At 38.5% G+C, this 22,492-nt stretch overlaps 1 protein-coding gene and 1 pseudogene across 2 annotated transcripts in view; both read right to left on the bottom strand.

Moving 5' to 3' along the window:
• Positions 1-22,492, bottom strand: part of STAT5B (signal transducer and activator of transcription 5B) — a 70,720-nt gene that overhangs the window by 26,967 nt on the left and 21,261 nt on the right. The gene's annotated exons all lie outside the window — the stretch shown is intronic.
• On the bottom strand, positions 11,561-11,647 carry LOC121474385 (annotated as a pseudogene).

Below are 22,492 nucleotides of genomic sequence, written 5' to 3' on the forward strand. Positions count from 1 at the left end.
TTAAGAAATGCAATAAATGTACCGCCATTTTGAAAAAGACCCAGTAGAAGATAAATGAAAATATCTGAAACATGAATTGAACCTATGTACTATTACCAGTTACCTATGCAGCAATGCTTTACACACAAAGGGTATATAGATTTATCTGGAAAAATGCCCCAACTTTCACCTTCTGAATTACTGCTAAGAAATTTATGAAGCAATCTTCTGTTAAATTACCATATTTAAGGGCAGCCTGGGTGGCTCAGCGGTTTAGCGCCGCCTTCAGCCCAGGGCCTGATCCTGGAGAGTTCAGCCCAGGGCCTGATCCTGGAGACCTGGGATCGAGTCCCACGTCGGGCTCCCTGCAGGGAGCCTGCTTCTCCTTCTGCCTGTGTCTCTGCCTCTCTCTGTGTGTCTCTCATGAATAAATAAATAAAATCTTAAAAAAAATATCTCTCTGACATAAAAACAATACATTCCAGCTAAGAGTTAGAAACAAGAACCATTATATTCCAATAGTAGGTACGTTTTTAAAATACACTCTTGATTCTAGAAAAAGTTTTGGTAGAAAACTTGGTAGAAAAACTACCATAATGTCTTCTCAGATTAACCTGAGAATTTTTAATTCACTTGGCAGAAATTCTCTGCAATCAATCCAATTGTGGCAGCAACATTACTTTATGTACATAGAGGTAGTAAAACTGAATCTTGCTGTAATACTATGATCCATAATGTAGAATTTGGTGGAAGGCAGGCTAACCTGAAACCCACCCAAAATGATTTGGCTATTGATTTGCACCATTCTCTTAACTGTGTTACAATTAGGGTCCAGTGAATCAGATCCTGATTTTGTTGAGTACCAGAAACTACACATGTGTATTAGGAAACAAAAATCCCTTCTGTCAGTTGTAGTTGTCTGATCGTGTAACACTGAGCTATTTATGGGACAAGTCAGTTAGCCAACAATGAGATGTGCGGTGGGTGCCAGTTACCTATTTTAGACTTGTGCAATGCTATAGAACACTTGAGCAGTGTACAATTTTATTTAGGGCTTTTGGACATTAAGGCTGGGATCGTTGTAAGATCATCCAAGACATCAAATGTCAATGGCTGAGAGTTTACTAGGAGAAAGGTTTGGATAAAAGAGCTCTTTCCAGAGGCAATCACATATTATAATCTAACATCTGGAAGAATTTAATTGTACAATATAATTTTTTTTACAATATAATGTTTAATTAAATGAATTGTATCCCCAAGATTTTGGAAAATTGGGACAGATACCAACACATGTTTTTTGGATAAAATGAAAAGGGATGGATGGGAGGGTGGAGATCCTTATACAGTTAAGTATATGGAAGAACAATGAAGGAACGAAAAACATAATTCAGGTATTCATCTTTTAGTAGTAAGGAACTGGAAAGAAGTAGGACCTCACCATAGCTGTTTTAATGATTATATGAACAATACCAACAAACACAAAAATTGTCTTGAATCCTGCATTTATTAACTGAACTGACCCAAGAGACAAAAGAAGGAAAATTGTTTATCTCCTCAGAGACCCCTCAGTCCTTGCAAAGAGCACAGTATTCCGGTCACACTGTAACCTCTTGGTCTACTTGACTTTTCTTCACATCATTTATCACTTCCTGACATTTATAACATATTTGTTTACTGACTTCTCATTGGGGTGAAATCACCATGAACACAGTAACTTTGTTTTGTTCATACTTTCTCTTAGGCCTAGAACAGTGCCTGGCACATAGCATTCTGTCAATTTTTTGTTGTTGAATAAATAAACGTATACACACAATTTGGTCAAATCCGTCACCTCTTTTCTTTTTTTTTTTTTTAATTTTTATTTATTTATGATAGTCACAGAGAGAGAGAGAGAGAGAGAGAGAGGCAGAGACACAGGCAGAGGGAGAAGGCAGGCTCCATGCACCGGGAACCTGATGTGGGATTCGATCCGGGGGTCTCCAGGATCGTGCCCTGGGCCAAAGGCCGGCGCCAAACCGCTGTGCCACCCAGGGATCCCCATCACCTCTTTTCAAAGTTATTATGGAACAATGATCAGTATGAAATACTAACGCAAGAAAATGGAACAGATTTTACAACGTGGATGAATCTGTATTAACAATATTCTACTTGTTCCTTAATAATGCTGCAATTTGTAATTTTCCCTTCTAGTTTTTGTTAATTTATTTTTGTTTATCTTCCCCACTGAACTCTAAGAACAGTGAGTGAAGGGAGCATGTTTATTTACTACTGTGTCCCTAACGCCTAGTACAGTGGCTTGCCATGGCAAATAAGTAATCAAGACATATTTGCTAGCGAATAAATACATATTTAGTAAATATTTCATATATCCTGATGGTTTAGCATATTACAGGTGCCTATTATCGCTTTAAGAAAGAAGTACCATGGGGATCCCTGGGTGGCGCAGCGATTTGGCGCCTGCCTTTGGCCCAGGGCGCGATCCTGGAGACCCGGGATCGAATCCCACGTCGGGCTCCCGGTGCATGGAGCCTGATTCTCCCTCTACCTGTGTCTCTGCCTCTCTCTCTCTCTCTCTCTGTGTGACCATCATAAAAAAAAAAAAAAAAAAAAAAAAAAAGAACAAGATACTTCCATCTAATATCTCTTCCCTTAAAAAGATCAGCTATGTTTGATGTTCTGAGCAATCTACATACTTTAAAAAAAAAAGAAAGAAAGAAAGAAGTACCATGGTACTATGCCATATATGTAGGGATACTATATAAATGCCACACTATGGAGTGTCTAGGTGGCTCAGTTGATTAAGCATCTGACTCTTGGTTTTGGCTCAGGTCATGATCTCATGGGTGTGGGACTGAGCCCCACATCAGGCTCCATGCTCAGTGCAAAGTTAGCTTGGGATTCTTTCTCCCTCTCCTTCTGCCCCTCCTCCAGCTCAGGTTACTCCACCTTCCCAAATAAATAAACCTTTTTTTTTTTTTTTTTAAATAAACCTTTAAAAAAAAAAAGGTCATACTATCTTAAATTTTATATTAGTTTTTAGTTTTTATCAAAGAGCAGAATGTGGGGTGCCTCGGTGGCTCAGTTGGTTAAGCATCTGCCTTCGGCTTGGGTCATGATCTCAAGGGTCCTGGGATTGAGCTCCACATTGGGCTCCCTGCTCAGCGGGAACCTCTGCCTTTCTCTCCCTTTGTGTGCTCTTGCTCGCTCACTCTCTCTCAAATAAATAAATAAATAAATCTTTAAGCAAACAAACAAACAAACAAAAAACAGAGTAGAATGCTGAGCTCTTAGAGTTTGTCAGAATAGCTTTTATGGTTCTAAATATGAACATGTTATAATAGTTATTTTCTAAAATGCCATTTGAAGAATAGCTGATAAATATAAGGTGGTAACCACCTTATTTTGAAAAATAAAAATAATTTTAACTTCATTACATAAAAATGCTTTGACAGAGCTAGAAAAGTAGATGTTGCCAAGTACTAGTTAAAAATGTAAAATAAAAGTACAATAAATAGCACAGAATCCTTTTCATTTTACTTTTTAGCTAATAATTATATACACATGGAACATAACATGAGTTACTGAAATTATCATATAACAATTTAAAATATACAATTTGGAGAAAAAAAAACCCACCCCGTATTACATCAATAGAAGCTAGAACCTAAGTAGTGCTTTTCCTCATATGTACCCAAATTCTTCACACTCATCATTAAGCTACGCCTATACCTGGCATGAGCTGCGTCCTTGTCCTTTCTCACCAGTATTCATCCTGCCGTTGAAATACTACTCCACATATGCAGTAACTGCACTTCTGTGCTTAATACATACTTTCTTTGCTTATTTACAGGCAGCTCCATCTTCAACGCGTGATGTTCTGACAAGGAAGTGGTTTTTATCTTTGGTACGTTATCACAGGGGCTTCTCTAAACCAGCCTTGATGCAGAATGTTGTGCTTTCTGAAAGCCTCAGGTGCTGAAATCGAACTTATATATCTGGATATATCCTAGGAGTCTCAAATAAAGCAGACCTTCGGGCACTTCCTTAAAAAAAAGTTTCAAAGTATAAGCTCATGATTCCACAGGCTTATTCAAAACTATAAAAATGAATGTCTGCTAACAAATAAATGATATGAGTGGGTGGGATTTAGGAATAATCACGTCTCGACAATGAATACCTTTTTATTAGATGCTTTCCCTTTTAAAAGTAAAATATAAACCTTTCTCCAGAAAAACATCACTCTCAGGGTGCCTGGGTGGCACAGTCAGTTAAAAGTCTGACTTCTGCTCAGGTCATGATTTCAGGGTGCTGGGATGGAGCCCTGCAGAGCTCTTTCTTTCTCAAATAAATAAATAAAATCTTATAGAAAAAAGAAAAGTAAAAATATCACTCTCTTTGAAGACTTCTAGAACACTGGCCAAAGCCATGGCATATCTAACTGGGGGGGTGGGGTGGGGGGTGGATACAGAGTACATGACAATAGAAAGCTCTCAATATATATGTGCTGAGTAAATGAATTGTAGCTTGGCATAGGAGTGGGGGTTTTAAAATGTGTGTAGTGACTTGTTTCACTGGACTTGTGTACATAATTTAAGATTTTTAAAAAATATTTTATTTATTTATTCACGAGAGACACAGAGAGAGAGGCAGAGACACAGGCAGAGAGAGAAGCAGGCTCCATGCAGGGAGCCCGATGTGGGTACTCAATCCCAGTACTCTAGGATCACTCCTTGGGCTGAAGGCAGGGGCATAACCGCTTAGCCACCTGGGCGTCACTTTTTTAAAGATTTTATTTATTTGACAGAGAGCTACCGACAGAGTACAAGCAGGCTCCCTGCTGAGCAGTGAGCCCAATGCAGGGCTTGATCCCAGGACCCCAGGATCATTGACCTGAGCCAAATGCAGACACTTAACCAACTGATCCATCCAGATGCCCCTCATGTGCATAATTTAAAGCATTTTGTAACTTGTACTCTCCATTCCACAACTACCACCCCATCCCATCATATCCCAGGAACAAAGTCTCTAAAATGAGGTTAGAGTTTTGGAGATAATGGTGAACTCACCTACATAAAGTTCTGTAAGATTTAACTTCTTATACTTCTCTGTGCCTCACATTCCCTATCTGTAAAATGGTACTAAGAGCACAACCTTTTGGGAAGTTGTAAAAAATACGTTAATGTGGGGATCCCTGGGTGGCTCAGAGGTTTAGCGCCTGCCTTTCTCCCAGGGCGCGATCCTGGAGTCCCGGGATGGAGTCCCACATTGGGCTCCCGGCATGGAGCCTGCTTCTCCCTCCTCCTGTGTCTCTGCCTCTCTCTCTCTCTCTATCTCTCTCTCTGTCTATCATAAATAAATATATAAATCTTTAAAAAAATACGTTAATGTGTGTAAATGCTAAAACAGTGCCTGGGCCATCATAAGCATCCAATATTATTCTGATTTTTACAACCTTAAATTTACAATGTTGACTTCCTTCTCCTCATCTCCAATTTTAACTCACTTCAGTAACTCTTTCCAAAGTCAACCCTCCATAAAAAGCTCTTACTACCCTTCAATTTAGCAATATCCTGCAGTATAAACTTTATCTTCCTTTTAAAAGATGGAATTCCCATCTCTTAGGCAAATTTACTGGCAGAAGGACTTCTATAGATGAGAATGGATTAAAGGTGGTGGGAAAGCACTGGGGGGGGGCTGTTCTCACACCTCCAAGTAAGAGAGCCAAGAACTGTGAAGGGTGGTGTAACAAGAGCAAGACTGTCTAAGTATACTAAACTTTAAAAGAAAAAAAAGAAAAAAGATCCATTCCAATGTGCCCTTCTGACAGAGAAGACCAAGCCAGCAGGGAGCTGTACCTTTTCCTATTCCTTCCAAGGACACATAATTAAAGTATGAATTATTAGCAACAAATATTTTGATTTATCCAATAAACAAACCTAAATTTCAGAAATGATTAAAAAATGAATTAAGATAACATATTAATGTTATTATCCATCATCTAGATATATCATCTACTATCATTTACTAAATATCTACTATATTATTTATAACTGCAAGCACTTTTATGAATCTATTCATTTAATCTTCACAAACATACTAGGCATTGGGACGCCTGGGTGGCTCAGCGGTTGAGCATCTGCCTTTGGCCCAGGGCGTGATCCCTGCGTCCTGGGATCGAGTCCCACATCAGGCTCCCTGCAAGGAGTCTGCTTCTCCCTCTGCCTGTGTCTCTGCCTCTCTCTCTCCGTGTGTCTCTCATGAATAAATAAATTAAATCTTAAACAAACAAACAAACATACTAGGCACTACTATTACTCCTAATTTACAGATGAGACAATTGAGGCTCAGCAAATTAAACAGGATTATAAAATGGTATAACTTTGGAAAGTAATCTGTAAGTTCTCCAAAAGGTTAAATACAGAGTTACTGTATGACCCCGTAGTTCTGCTCCTAGGTGTATGCCTAAGGGAACTGAAAGCATTATGTCCACAAAAACGTGTACACAAGTATTCAAAGCAGCATTATTCATGACAGTGAAAAAGTAAAAACAATCCAAAAGTCCATCAATGAATGGATGGATAATATGGATATAAGTGGAAAAATAAAATGGATAAAATGGAATATTATTCAGACATAAAAAGGAAATAAATACTGATACATGCTAAATGAAAGAAGCCAGACACAAAAAGCTACATACTGTAAATTCCATTATATGAAATGTCCAGAATAGGTAAACCCATAGAAATAAAGTAGGCTGGTGGTTAACAAGGGCTATAGTAATTGGGAATGACTCTTAATAAGTATGGGTTTCTTTATGGAGTGAAAAATTTGCTCCAGGTCTCATACCACTGAGGGGCACCATCGGCACTGGATCTGGGCAGTCCTCAACTCTATCAGGTGGCCTCTGTCCTGGGGACTGGTGGTGGTTTTTCATATTATTTTTTGCATTGTTCTATGTTTGTTGTATTTCATAATTTAAAAAGGAGAAAAAGTAAGAAATTAGAATAAGATGACAAATTTAATATGGCAAGGCTCTCTGATTTGGGCAAAGGCTTGGGCTACTTGGCAAATGATGCAGAAGATACACAAACATTGCTTCTTTTTTTTTTAAATTAATTTTTATTGGTGTTCAATTTACCAACATACAGAAAAACACCCAGTGCTCATCCCGTCAAGTGTCCACCTCAGTGCCCGTCACCCATTCCCCTCCAACACCCGCCCTCCTCCCCTTCCACCACCCCTAGTTCGTTTCCCCGAGTTAGGAGTCTTTATGTTCTGTCTCCCTTCCTGATATTTCCCAACATTTCTTTTCCCTTCCTTTATATTCCCTTTCACTATTATTTATATTCCCCAAATGAATGAGAACATACACTGTTTGTCCTTCTCTGATTGACTTATTTCACTCAGCACAAACATTGCTTCTGATCTGAAAAGTCTAAGGCAAGGAACCAGGATTTGAAACTTAACCATATCAGCACCATTTAGTGATTACAGACTTTGAAGAGAATATAAAGAGCAAGTTCCTTGGTTGGGTTTACTGCCTTACTGTCAATATGAACATTATTACACAATACTCAGTGCTGGTGGATAAGTAGTAGAAACTTGAAAGGACGGAAAAATATTAAATAGCAATAATAATGGATTAAAAGACTTTGTTCATATTAAAACTGACCTAACATCAAGTAACAAGGTTCAAGTTTTTACTTGTTATTGACCTACTATCTCATCTAGAAGTAGGTCAATACCAGAGCCATCTGCTCTTTAAAAAAAAATTTCTAAACACTACTTTATAAGTAATCAGAAAGGCAACTGCTAACAAAATCAGATTATTAAACAGATGGAAAGAGAATAGAAAGAATGAAAGTATTTGGCTCACATAGAAACAAGGAAAAATTTGCCCAGGCAACATAGAGATCATATTCTGGGAAGACAATCAGTCGTAAATCTTCATGTCACAGCCAAATCATTACATACTACTTTGGGAAGAGAGGGAAGTTGGGGTGGGGTGGGCGGCAGGAGAAGGAGAAGTGGAGGGAAGGTAGAGAGAGGGAAGGAAGGGGGAAGGGAGCTATATGCTAAATATATAGGTTAAGTCTTAGTGGATTATCACATACTTAAAACTCTCACCTACATACAAGATATTTTAGCCAAAAACGCAATCTCAGAAATAAAGAGAATAAACTCAGATGGTACTAAAACCGCTAAAACCATTAATTAGGTGGTACTTGCTGGGGAACAGGATATTCACACAGTCGCAAAGTATTACCTCGCATATTACTTACTATTCATAAAGGGGAAAAGATACATTTTCAGTGGAAAAGCTGATGAACCAAATAATCAAGTATCTCCAACCATGGAACAAACTGACATTATAGTAGTCCTAGTAGTCCCCCCTTATCTGCTAGGCATATGTTCCAAGACCCCTCAGTGGGTACCTGAAACCACAGATAGTACGGAACCCTATATATAGTATGTTTTTCCTATACATAAATACCTATGATAAAGTTTAATTTATAAATTAGGCACAGTAAAAGATTAAAAACAGCTAAAAATTAAAGTGAACAATTTTAACAATGTACATAATAGAAGTTAAATGAAAGTGGTCTCTTTTGCTCTCTAAATATCTATTGTACTGCATTCATCCATCCTGTGATGGTAATGCCTACATGATGAGATAAGCTAACGTGAATGATGCAGGCACTGTGACTTAACATTAGGCTACTATTAACCTTCTGATGAGAGGTCAGAAGGACCATGTGTAACTGAAATCACAGAAAGCAAAACTGTGGATAAGCAGGATCTGTTGCATGTCTCCAAATGTGATCTACTGAAAAGAATATACAAACTAAATGTTTCACCTCTACTCATGGAACAATCAAATCCAAATTATAACATTCTTAGGAAAGACAGAAAAATGTGGAACTATTCTAGACTAAAGAGACACAATTATGACCTAGAGCATAATTTTTAAAATAATAAAACAAACTACATCTCTAAAGGATATTACTAGGGGGCATGTGGGTGGCTCAGCTGGTTAAGCATCTGCCTTCAGCTCAACTCACAATCCCGGGGTCCTGGAATGGAGCCTGCACTGGTCTCCTTGCTCCATGGGGAGCCTGCTTCTCCCTCTCCCTCTGCCTGCCACTCCCCCTGCCTACTGCTCTCCCTGCTTGTGCTGTCAAATAAATAAACAAAATCTTTAAAAGAAAAAAAAAAGAGGACTTTACTGGAACAATTACCAAAAAATTTAAATTCAAATTAAATTTAAATATAGTTTATATACTGGATATCATTGTGTCAATGTTAAATTTCTTGAGACTGATAATGGCATTGAGGTTATAAAGATTTGTTCTTAGTAGATACATACTCAAATGTTTGAAAAAGAGTCATGATGGCTGCAATTTACTTTCAAAGGAAAGAGAAAGGGGGACATGGTAGTAGGGAGAGTGACAAAGCAAAGAGAACTGTTAATTATTGGTCAATGTAGACAAGGTATACATGAGTGTTCATTGATCTGTCCTTTTAATTTTTCAAAATCAAAAACAAGGCTAAAAACTGCAAAAAAAAGGAAAAAAAATCAGTGAGAGTAGAGTTTTGACTCTCATCTTGAAACTGTCCCTGGCGGGACATAAAAATCTGTACTTCTCAGACTTTGTGCTGAAGCTGGTAGGACACTGTTATAGAAACTGGGCTCCCTCATGCCATGGTGGCCCGCAGCTTTAATACACACGTGCATTATCATCATCTCTGTGTCAAAATCCATTAAGCAACTTGAACAACCCATTTGGGAAGAAGCTACATCAATACTATTTTCCAGATAACTAAAAACAGTTTCTGTAGCCCACAAATAATGATTATCTGCATTATGGAAAAGTAAGAAATGATCTGACACTGCCATGTCGCCTTTGTTAGTCTCAGAATTTCTTTTTTAATATTTTATTTATTTATTCATGAGAAACACAAAGAGAGAGAGAGAGAGAGAGGCAGAGACACAGGCAGAGGGAGAAGCAGGCTCCATGCAGGGAGCCTGACGTGGGACTCGATCCTGGTTCTCCAGGATCAGGCCCTGGGCCAAAGGTGGCACTAAACCGCTGAGCCACCGGGCTGCCCAGCCTCATTTCTAATGAAGGTTTATATCTGGACCCATTTTGTACTGTTAATCAAGACCAATTCATCTTATTTATTTTATTTTAAAGATTTATTTTTTTTTTTTCATGATAGACATAGAGAGAGAGGCAGAGACACAGGAGGAGGGAGAAGCAGGCTCCATGCCCGGAGCCCGATGTGGGACTTGATCCCTGTACTCCAGGATGGCGCCCTGAGCCAAAGGCAGGAGCCAAACCGCTGAGCCACCCAGGGATCCCCCCAATTCATCTTAGAATGTGGCTTTTGTATAGTTCGAATCCTTCAGTTTCTTTTTTTTTTTTTTTTTAATTTTTATTTATTTATGATAGTCACAGAGAGAGAGAGAGAGAGAGGCAGAGACACAGGCGGAGGGAGAAGCAGGCTCCATGCACCGGGAGCCTGATGTGGGATTCGATCCCGGGTCTCCAGGATCGCACCCTGGGCCAAAGGCAGGCGCCAAACCACTGCGCCACCCAGGGATCCCGAATCCTTCAGTTTCTAAATAAAAATTCCTCAGCCACTGCAATATACTGAGATTTTGTACCACTTAGATGGTACAAAAGATAATCCCTTACTCTTGTTTTGGTTTTTAAAAAGGGTAGTTTATTAATAAATCTATATATGTTCCCAAATTTTCCTCATTATGGTTCACAGCTTCCCTCTAGCGTTTGAGAGTTACACTATTAAGTTTTCACTTGGCAAAATTTGCTTTGAAGAACACTTGCACTAGGTCAACTCCCAGAGACAATCATTGGTTAGATCATATAATACACAATAGTAAGAAACTGGAAACAACGTAAATCTAAAATAGGAGGACGGTTAAACTATAACATATTAATGTGATGGACTACTATGCAGCAATCTGAATGAAATATAAAGGCAATATTGAAATATAAGGCCATGTAGACATTTTTTTAAATATAAATAAAAGAATGTTAAATGAAAAGTGTACACTATATGTATGCTAAAGGACAAACAATAGAGAAAGGTCAAGGAGAACTATAAACAGTTGTTCCATTTAGGTGAAGGCATTTTGGTACACTTTTTTATGGTTTTTGATTTACTAAAATTGGTTTAAAATATAAAATTTGAAATATAAATTTAATGATCATGAGCAATTGGTACTACTCATCCCACAGGATGGTTCCATAAAGGGACATGCAAAAGACATAAAAACAAACATTTCCCACAAAACAATATCCAGGTTATGGCAATTTCTCTTACAAATTTCTTATTAATTAAGTCTTGATTTAAGTAGGGCATGAAATAGTAAAAATTCAGAATCATTTTTTATTTTTATTATTTATTTTTTTAAAGATTTTATTTATTTATTCATTTGACAGAGACAGAGAGAGAGAGGCAGAGACACAGGCAGAGGGGGAAGCATGCAGGGAGTCCTAGGCGGGACTCGATCCCGGGACTCCAGGGTCACGCCCTGGGCTGAAGGCGGCGCTAAACCCCTGAGCCACTGGGGCTGCCCCAGAATCATTTTAAAAAAGAAGAACAAACAAACTATAGAAATGATCCCTGAAAGTATAGTCTTAATACTTTCAGGGATTTCTATAGTTTGTTTGTGAGAAAATGCTCTGCATCACTTGCCATCAGGGAAATACAGATCAAAACCACAATGAGATACCACCTCACACCAGTGAGAATGGGGAAAATTAACAAGGCAGGAAACAACAAATGTTGGAGAGGATGCGGAGAAAAGGGAACCCTCTTACACTGTTGGTGGGAATGTGAACTGGTGCAGCCACTCTGGAAAACTGTGTGGAGGTTCCTCAAAGAGTTAAAAATAGACCTGCCCTACGACCCAGCAATTGCACTGTTGGGGATTTACCCCAAAGATTCAGATGCAATGAAACGTCGGGACACCTGCACCCCGATGTTTCTATCAGCAATGGCCACAATAGCCAAACTGTGGAAGGAGCCTCGGTGTCCATCAAAAGATGAATGGATAAAGAAGATGTGGTTTATGTATACAATGGAATATTCCTCAGCAATTAGAAACGACAAATACCCACCATTTGCTTCAACGTGGATGGAACTGGAGGGTATTATGCTGAGTGAAATAAGTCAATCGGAGAAGGACAAACAGTGTATGTTCTCATTCATTTGGGGAATATGAATAATAGTGAAAGGGAATATAAAGGAAGGGAGAAGAAATGTTGGGAAATATCAGGAAGGGAGACAGAACATAAAGACTCCTAACTCGGGGAAACGAACTAGGGGTGGTGGAAGGGGAGGAGGGGGGGTGTTGGAGGGGAATGGGTGACGGGCACTGAGGTGGACACTTGACGGGATGAGCACTGGGTGTTTTTCTGTATGTTGGTAAATTGAACACCAATAAAAATTAATTAAAAAAAAATAAAAATAAAAAAGAACAATTCTATCACTTGCAAATATATAGCAACAATGTATTTTTAAATAGTAGTTCAAGACTATTAATGGCTAAGACTAATTTATAATTTTGACATCTATTTATATTTCATTTAAATATAAATGTATAGGGATCCCCAGGTGGCTCAGTGGTTTGGAGCCTGCCTTCGGCCCAGGGTGTGATCCTGAAGTCCCGGGATCGAGTCCCACATCAGGCTCCCTGCATGGAGCCTGCTTCTCCCTCTGTCTGTCTCTGCCTCTCTCTCTCTGTGTCTCTCATGAATAAATAAATAAAATCTGAAAGGAAAGAAGAAAGAAAAGAAAGAAAAGAAGAGAAAAGAAAAGAAATGAAATGAAAAGAAAAGAAGAGAAAAGAAAAAAGAAAAGAAAAGAAAAGAAAAAAAAGAAAAAAAAAAGAAAAGAAAAAGAAAAGAAAAGAAAAGAAAGAAAAGAAAAGAAAAGAAAAGAAAAGAAAAGAAAAGAAAAGAAAAGAAAAGAAAATATAAATGTCCCTTGGGGTGTGGGATGCCTGAGTGGTTCAGCGGTTGAGAGTCTGCCTTTGGCTCAGGTCGTGATCTCCGCAGGGAATTTCTCTCTCTGCCTATGTCTCTACCTCTCTCTGTCTGTGTGTCTCTTCTATTTATTTATTCTCCCTTCTGCCTGCTGCTCCCCCTGCTTGTGCTCTCTAGGTGTGCTGAATAAATAAAATCTTTTATTTTTAATTTTTATTTATTTATTTATGATAGTCACAGACAGAGAGAGAGAGAGAGAGAGGCAGAGACACAGGCAGAGGGAGAAGCAGGCTCCATGCACCAGGAGCCCGATGTGGGATTCGATCCCGGGTCTCCAGGATCGCGCCCCGGGCCAAAGGCAGGCGCCAAACCGCTGCGCCACCCAGGGATCCCGGAATAATGGAGTTTTAATTTAGGAGGTTTTATTGTGATTTCTGAAAGAAACATGAAAAACAGAAAAAAAAAAGAATGTTTCAGAAAGTCATATTTCACGACAAGAAATAATATACTTAGGTTCATATTTCGCTCTTTTTTCATCCTTGATATGACTAACTGTCCCTGCAAACCTACCAATTATAAACAGAATGAAATACACAAAAAACCACTCACAGCATTTCAAGAATTGCTTTTCAAAAACTATACTTCCTTTATCCCTAATGACACACCTGAATATAACCGGCCTAGGTAAAGGCCCTTCATAGTTTAAACGTAACAATTCAAGGCCATAGAAGATTATAGTTATAAGATCAGATCACGGAAAACCTTAGCCATTGGTTCCTCACTTTGCTCCTAGGCCAACAGAACTGGGGGAAAGTCTTCCTGTTATGTTGATATCGACTTATTTTGTGCCAAGAATCTATACCCAAAGCTAAGGAAGGTTTACACTCCCTCTGGGATTCTTCACTGTCTCAAGAAGGTTGAATAGATCAGACCAGTTTCCAAGAACAGAAAGAAATCCTGTAGGGAAATCCTGGAAAGGAAACCGTGAGATAATTCTCCCCATGTTACTGTCTATATTTTTTCTGCACACTAGCACTAATGCTCACCCAATAATCTTTACTATCAATAGTAAATACCAGGAGAGAAACCAATATACTGGAAAAGCACACCTACCCAGTGAACCCCAAATAAATGGAGAACACAGTATTCTGCCCTCTTTTCATGTAGCTGTGTTCTCCGTATTTATCAATAATCATCATCTACTTTGTTTTTGCTTATATTTACTTGAATACAAATCATTTCAAAAAACAAACTAAAAAATGAACCTAAATGGTTTTGGTTAAAATAATGAAGACTAAAATCCTCTCTTTAAGAGAGAACTGTTCCATCAGCTCGCTCCTTTGTTACTCACTGGCTGATACTCCATTTGTGAAGCCCAACTGCAGCTTTCTGAAAATAATGTCTATGTGTGGGGTATAATACTCACTGCATTTCAGTAAAACAAGTCCTGTAGAAAAGATGGTCTAACAATGGGTAGCAGGTATATTAAGAAGCTAATTCTGAGATGAAATTACATTTATTTTTTATTTTTTTTTTAATTTTTATTTATTTATGATAGTCACAGAGAGAGAGAGAGAGAGAGAGAGAGGCAGAGACACAGGCAGAGGGAGAGGCAGGCTCCATGCACCGGGAGCCCGATGTGGGGATTCGATCCTGGGTCTCCAGGATCGCGCCCTGGGCCAAAGGCAGGCGTCAAACCGCTGCGCCACACAGGGATCCCCCTGAAATTACATTTAAATAAGCATTCACCTCTTAGAAAATCAAAATGTTTGGTCTCTCAGAAAAAAAGACTGTCTAGTGTAAGAGGTACTATGTTCAACATTGAGATGAATTAAAATTGTGCACAAAGTAATTGTCCATGTTTACCACAATACAATGAAATACTTTTGCTAAACTCTGCAATACAATGCAAACATTTTTGCTAAACAAACTGCTTTTTCCGGAAACAATGTTCCCTTACTACATACCAACTAGGATATCTCTACACAACTTAACACTGTGAAGTTGAATGCTTGTTCCTGTACCACACAACAGAGTCAGTGAAAGACTCCTGCCTCTTAACTAACAGCTTACGCCGCAAGACATCAGCCAGGATAACGGTGTATATGTTCTTTCACAGGCTGCACTGTTACAGGAAGAAGCAAAGCACAGCGATTTCCTTCCAAAAGGTCAGCTGCTTCAGACAGACCAAACAGAAAGCAGTTAATTCTTGCCAACTTCCCCTCCCGCTTCTGCAGCTAGTACGCAAGAGCATTTGGTTTCCAGTAAAGCTCCAGAGAAAAACAAAGCAAGTGTGAGACCCAGAACCGAGGCAATGTAAAGTGTCTCACTTGACTAAATAAAGACAATAAGATCACATGGAGCTACACTTTTTAAATGGCAATTGAACTGTTAAGAACTACCAGATTTAACGTGTACTTAAATATGAGGAAAAGAAAAGAATTGGAACCATCCCAGATTTTATACTAGTGTTCCAGAGTTCTCCATCTAAAAATAAAATGGTATTTTGGCTACAATAAATGTGACAACATATAAGGTCTCCAGCTGATTGATATAAAAATAAATCTTTAGCTTTCCTCTTCTCAAACTAAAGTCCAACATGCTAAGACACTGGCTAGGTTCAATGCTGACAATCAGCAGCACACATAGGCACGCGTACATACAATGATTATACAGTTTCTTAGATCAGATGTGGAAAAGACTCTATGATTAATAACAAGAAGGAGCAGAGGACAGAGAATATGATTTTTAATCTTCTTTAGGTAGTGATGCTGAATAGTTATAATAACAAAGATTTCTGACCCCCAAAGAAACAACACCGTATTCGCACGTAGACTTCTTTAAATACATTCAATCTTCCTAGAGGCAACAAAATTAGATCTTTTTGAGCATAAAAGTAAAGGAGAAGGAAGAAAAAAAAGGAAGACTTTTTAAAGTTTTCTCAAATAGATGGGGATTCCTGGTGTAGTTATCTACATAGAACTTAAAAGTGATGGGTCCTTAAGAAGAGCTCCTACAGCATGTCATAGGGCTCTATGTGGTTTCTACCTCGTTAGTTTCAGGTTGTGGTGGCAATGGAGACAGGAGGCTTCTTCTGAGACAAGCTCTTGTTCTAAAGATTCTACGCTTTGATGATGGAGAGTATGTAACCCACTCTTGAGAATACCTTGCTTGAAATGAAGACAATTTGGGGTTTAAGGAAAAACTTATTTGTTTGTTATATATGCTAAATTAATTGCTGCTACCCACACTAGAAAGTGTTTGTGTTGGAAACAAACTATTAAATTGCCAAGCCTTTCCTATACTTAATCATCAAGTCTTAAATAATAAGAAAGGAATTTGCATGGGAAAGGAGAAAAAGAGGGTCCAAGCCATAGTAGGAGTAATAGGAATAATAGTAATGGTAAACATTCAAGGAGCTCTTACTACATTATGTACTGTTGTATGCACGTAGCTTCCTCATTTAATCTTCATGACAAATCTATGAGGCAGTATGATTATTATCCCTCTTCTATAGATGACAAAACAGGCCTAAGAGTTAGAGAATTTGCCTGATGTCCTGCAGCAAGTAAGTGAAGGAGCTGGGATTACCACGAAGGCTGCCCACCTCCAAGGCTCATGCTCTCAAAGAACCCTCATCTAATTCCTGACTTGATATCTGTGACTCAAGACTGTTTTATGATAAAAGGTACAAAGTGAATTAACACAAAGTACAAATCACAATATATATGAAAAATTATTTGACAATCCCCAAATGCTTTAAGTGGGACTCCCCTTTCCTAAAGGTGAGAGAACATCGAGATGACCAACCTTAAAACACAATCAAATGAAGCCAGCCATAGTAGGTCTTCGGTGGCTCGCCTTCACTCCTCTAAATCAATCAGAAATCACCTAATGCTTTAGATTGTAAAAAGGAGTGGGAGGAGAATAACGAGAACTGTTCTGGAGGTGGGTAACTTTTCAATGAGGCCAAAACCTAGATCCTGACCACCTGTGGTCAGAATTAGCACTGTGACATTTCCTATAAGCAGCAAAGTGGTTACATTTGTTATATTTGTTCCTGAATTCCTTATTGGGTTTCCCTTAGATACATTACTATTCATCACCAATATTTACCAGAGATCATTCTAAACTCAGGCTTTTCTGCTGGCAGAAAACATTTTTCATTAAAAGGGCAATATCAGGGATCCCTGGGTGGCGCAGCAGTTTGGCACCTGCCTTTGGCCCAGGGTGCGATCCTGGAGACCCTGGATCGAATCCCACGTCGGGCTCCCGGTGCATGGAGCCTGCTTCTCCCTCTGCCTGTGTCTCTGCCTCTCTCTCTCTCTGTGTGACTATCATAAATAAATTAAAAAAAAATTTAAAAAAAAAGAGTATTAAAAAAAAAAGGGGGCAATATCATTAATACAAATGAGACAACAACTAGTGAAATATTCCAGGGGGTAAGATAGGATCTTAAAAGCTACTAAAGTCAGTTATCTCAATAACTGTTCACCTTACATCTATAATTAAACATCAACTTGCCTAAAACCGATACACATATTTAGACAATGTGTAAATGGTAAATTCCTGCAATCATTGATACATACTAATATGACAAATATAGAAATAACTAGGTTACTGTGCACAGTGCAGGATAAATATTAATTGAATATTAGGAGATCATGTGGGTTCACTAAGCCATGCCACTAAGAAGTAGCTACTCTAATGTGGAAGACAACTTCTGAATTTAATAGTATTGTGCGAGGGACGCCTGGGTGGCTCAGCAGTTGAGCATCTGCTTTCAGCTCAGGGCCTAATCCTGGTTTCCCAGAATTGAGTCCCACAACGGGCTCCTTGCATGGAGCCTGCTTCTCCTCCCTGTGCCTATGTCTCTGCCTCTCTTTCTGTGTCTCTAATGAATAAATAAATAAAATATTTTTTTAATTTTTTTTTATTTATTTATGATAGTCACAGAGAGAGAGAGAGAGAGAGGCAGAGACACAGGCAGAGGGAGAAGCAGGCTCCACGCACCGGGAGCCCGACGTGGGACTCGATCCCGGGTCTCCAGGATCGCGCCCTGGGCCAAAGGCAGGCACCAAACCGCTGCGCCACCCAGGGATCCCAATAAAATATTTTTTAAAAAATAGTATCGTGTGGGATGCCTGGGTGGCTCAACAGTTGAGCGTCTGCCTTTGGCTCAGAGTATGATCCTGGAGTTCCAGGATCGAGTTCCACATCGGGCTCCCTGCATGGACCCTGCTTCTCCCTCTGCCTGTCTCTGCCTGTCTGTGTGTCTCATAAATAAATAAAAATAAAAATCTTTAAAAAATAATAATAGTAGTGTTGTGCAACATGTCAAGGGAAAATTTAGGACAAGGATACCCAGCAATTCCATACAATCTTGAAAGGTCCCTCATACAGTCTTTACCATCTCTAGCTAAAAAAAAGAATCAACACAATACTTGTATCTTATGCCTTTTATTATTTTGATCATCCCATTTGTTTCAAGATTTATTTATTTATTTTAGAGAGAGAGTGGGGAGGGAGGGAGCAGAGGGAAAGGGAGAGAGAATCTCAAGCAACCTCTGCGTTGAGCGTAGAGCCTGATGTAGGACTTGATCTCACGACCCCTGAGATTACAACCTGAGCCAAAACTAAGAGTTGGACACTCAACTGACTGTGCTACCCAGAAGCCCCTTGAACATCCCATTTTTAAAAGGTAGAATGCTTTACCTCTCTAGAATTAGAATTTACCCTACACTCTGGGCATAAGAACCAATGCTATTTTGGGTTATCTGTTGCTTAACTACTAGACTAGAAGTTATCCCAGGGCAGGAACCATTTCTCATTCATTTTGATTTCCTCAACACAGTACTTGGTACATGGGAGATAATCAATAATTGGGTGTTAAATTAAATATAATTTTGGTAGACCTTCATGTTACAAAAAGAAGCTAAATTGGTGGAAATGAATGGTCGGTCAGTTATTTTCTTCAAGATGTTATTTTTGACACTATGGAAGTCATTAACTTGAATCCTTATTACAGGAATAATGGGACTGAATCACACTTTATAGAAACTGTGACGGAGGTTTTGACTCATCATTGGTGCTAATCAAGATAAATATAATTGCAATGTACCATTCCACAAACATCGTGACAAGTTTGTAAAATAGAGCTAACATCTTATTGCAGCAATTTCAAAGAGGAGAATTACATGAAATACGATGGTGCTAATATAAGCTGAAATTCCAAAGAAAGCTTCTTCTTTATGAAAACTAAACTGTTTCTTTCCTTTAATTATGTCTCAAGAAAGAAGCTGAGTATAAATGGAAAGCACAACATTTATCAACAATTCACTCCTCTGGTTACCATGCATACTACCAAATACAATCCAGTAAGATTTATTATTGTGCCAAAACAAGATGATGAGGTTCTACAACCAGAATGTAGATTAACGTTAGAAGGATGACTCAGGACAAATGAATGGGCATTGGTCTGATAGACACAGAACCTATTTTTTAATCTCCTGAGGGTTCTTCAACTGTCGGACTGAATGCCAACTCGGGGAGGTATTTTAGTAAACACAACCACCTTTGACTACAGACTTTTTTTGAGATGTATTTCCATGAAGCAAAAGTAAATTTAGTAAGTGAAATATAGTCTTGAATTGCTATGGATGTCCCCTACCCCTGCCAAAAATGACAAGCTGCTTGCTCAAAAGCTGTCACTAATTAGCAGCTGCTGCTGTAAAGAAAACCAAAGTAAGTGCCAATAAAAGCATATTGAACTGCAAGAGGGCCCTATGACAAGGAACGGGAGATGCAAGACTCTATTTGTGACCAGTAAACTTTATAAATACTGGCAATCTAAATTTGTAAGAAGTGGGGCAGGGCAATAATAGCAATACACATCCATTCATATTTAAACAAGAAGGACTGGAATATTCTCCTAACTTCCTGAAAGTTATAGAAATCCCAGAATACTGAGGTTATTGAATTCCATGACAACTATTTCTACCTTTATAATAGAAACCAATCTTGGTTTTGGGTAATTTCTCATTGTCAATACTTCTGTCTCTCGCATACTAACACCTGCATTAGTAGACATAAAAAAAACTGAATTTAAAAAATACTTTTCAGGGGCACCTGGCTGGCTCAGTCAGTAGATGATGCGACTCTTGGTCTCAGGGCTGTGAGTTCAAGCCCCACCTTGGGTGTAGAGATTACATAAAAATAAAATCTTAAAAAAATAAATAAATGCCTTTCATATTTTTATGGCTTTGGCCCAAACTCCTCTGGTTCTGAACCTAACTGGTGACACTCCATTTTACAGGTTGAGAAGATGGAGTCAAGGATAACAAATCATCTGCCCAGGGTCAGTGAGCAAGAGATACAGTGGTAAAAAAAAAATCTCTTTATGGCCATATGTTTAATGTTCTGTTTAAGAGGCTCTAAAATAGTCCACAGATTAAGATTCTACTTGAAATCTAAATTGCATGGGTTGTTTTTCAAATCATTCTCCAAGGTTCTCCCTCTCTTTCTTTACGCATCAGATCTCACAGTGTATTTCTTTTCTTTCTCTGAACAAGTTACTTCCACCCTTAAAAAATAATTAGGGATATTTCCTCCTTCAGTTCAGTTCTCTCTCTTTCTCCCTATCCTTCCAGATAAACTGATGGAGAGTCACACAACTATTTTATTTATATTTGGGCCACAGGGTCTGCTGGTCTCTGTAGCAACTACTTGGAAAAATGAGAACAAAAAGGAAGGAAGGGAGGGAGGAAGAGACAGATTGGAGAAAGAAGGAAAGGAAAGGGAGGGAAAGAACAAGGAAGATATAATGAGAATAGAAAACAGAAAAGAAACGAGTTATGAAAATTTCTTTTTTTTAAAGATTTGAGAGAGAGAGAGCATGAGTGGAGATTGGAGCAGAGGGAGAAGGAGGAAAAGCAGACTCTCCACTGAGCAACGAGCCTCCATGGGGCTTGATCCTGGACTCCAGGATCATGATCTGAGCCAAAGGCAGATGCCTAACTGACTGAGCTACCCAGGTACCCTGGGTGCATAATTTCTTACTGAAGCTACAATCAAAATCTCTTTTGTAGTTGCTGTCCCTTATGTAGAGTTTGCCTTAGTATCTGTATAAACAATTCCAACAGTGTACCAGTAATTTTCCAGTTCATCATCAGGCTAAAAGAAGAACAATTTGTTTTATTAAACATGGAGAAAGACTAATCTCTGCTATTACTGTGAGTGCAGGTTTATCAACAAGACCTGGAGGAGATAAGCTTACAGACATAAAGACTAGGAATCCTATTTTCAAAGCTTTAATAACCCCCTAGTGGTATGCAACAAGCTGTTGAATTAACTTGTTTTTGGATATTTATTTTGTGTGCATCACTGGCTAGGTCTAAGTACAAAGCAAAAACTAACAAAATTTGAGGAAAGAAAAGGAAAAAGAACCATACACAAAGAGACAAATGTTATAGGATTCTACTTATATGAGGCACCTAGAATAGTTAAACTTCTAGAGAGAAAGTAGAATGGTGGTTGCCAGGGACTGGGGGAGAGAGGAATGGGAAGTTATTGTTTAATGCATAGTTTCAGTCTGGGATAATGAAAACATTCTGGAGATGAATGGTGATAGCCGTACTACAATGTAAATGTACTTAATGGAATGAACTGGTTAAACTGGTAAATTTATTAGTTCTTACCTAGTTAACTCATATTTCTTCCATCTTTAACTTTAAATGCAAAAGTAACAAAGGGAATTGGCTTTCCCCTCTCGTTTTTTTTTCCCATAGAAAAGGCAACACTTTCTGATGGCTGAAGCAATCTCTGGATATGTCCTCTATATTGAGATTAAAGGGGAATAAATGGAGTTAAGGTATCTTCAACACAAGCCAATGCTTATTACCGAAGATGAGTACCTACTACAAACAAAAGTGGATCAACCCTCTCACAGAAACAGTATTTATTGTATAAATACTTATTGAGCATCTGTTAGATGCCATGTTCTATTTTAGGTACTAAGGATATAGCAGTGAACAAAACAGACATGCCTTTTATGGAACTTAGATCCTAGTATTAAATACTTTAAAATTCAGATACAGACTATGTTATACTTTCTAATTTTTGCCTTTAATTTTCTTCTTTTTTTCTGTTGGGGTCAAAGGATACCACCTGAGACAGGATCTTACAAGAACAAAATCTGTGTATTCAAAACAGTATTTGGAAAAAAAGTTTTAAAAGCACCTCAACAAAATCAACCAGAAAATGTGAAGGCTGCTTTTGTGAAAGGCCTGGCAATGTAAAAGCAATTTCTGATAAAACTAGGACATCTGTTTATCCTTGTTTAAAGCTGGTCATCTCTAAGGAGCTATATAGTACATGCAAAACAAATCGGGTCTAATCAAGGATTCCACAGTTAAGATCATTTCAGTGTGGTATTAGTCTAGCTTTTTTCCAAGATACACAGTTATATATGGATAGCTTTCCTGCTTGATACAATCACA

Source organism: Vulpes lagopus, chromosome 12, assembly GCF_018345385.1.
Source record: "Vulpes lagopus strain Blue_001 chromosome 12, ASM1834538v1, whole genome shotgun sequence".
Classification (NCBI taxonomy): Eukaryota; Metazoa; Chordata; class Mammalia; order Carnivora; family Canidae; genus Vulpes; species Vulpes lagopus.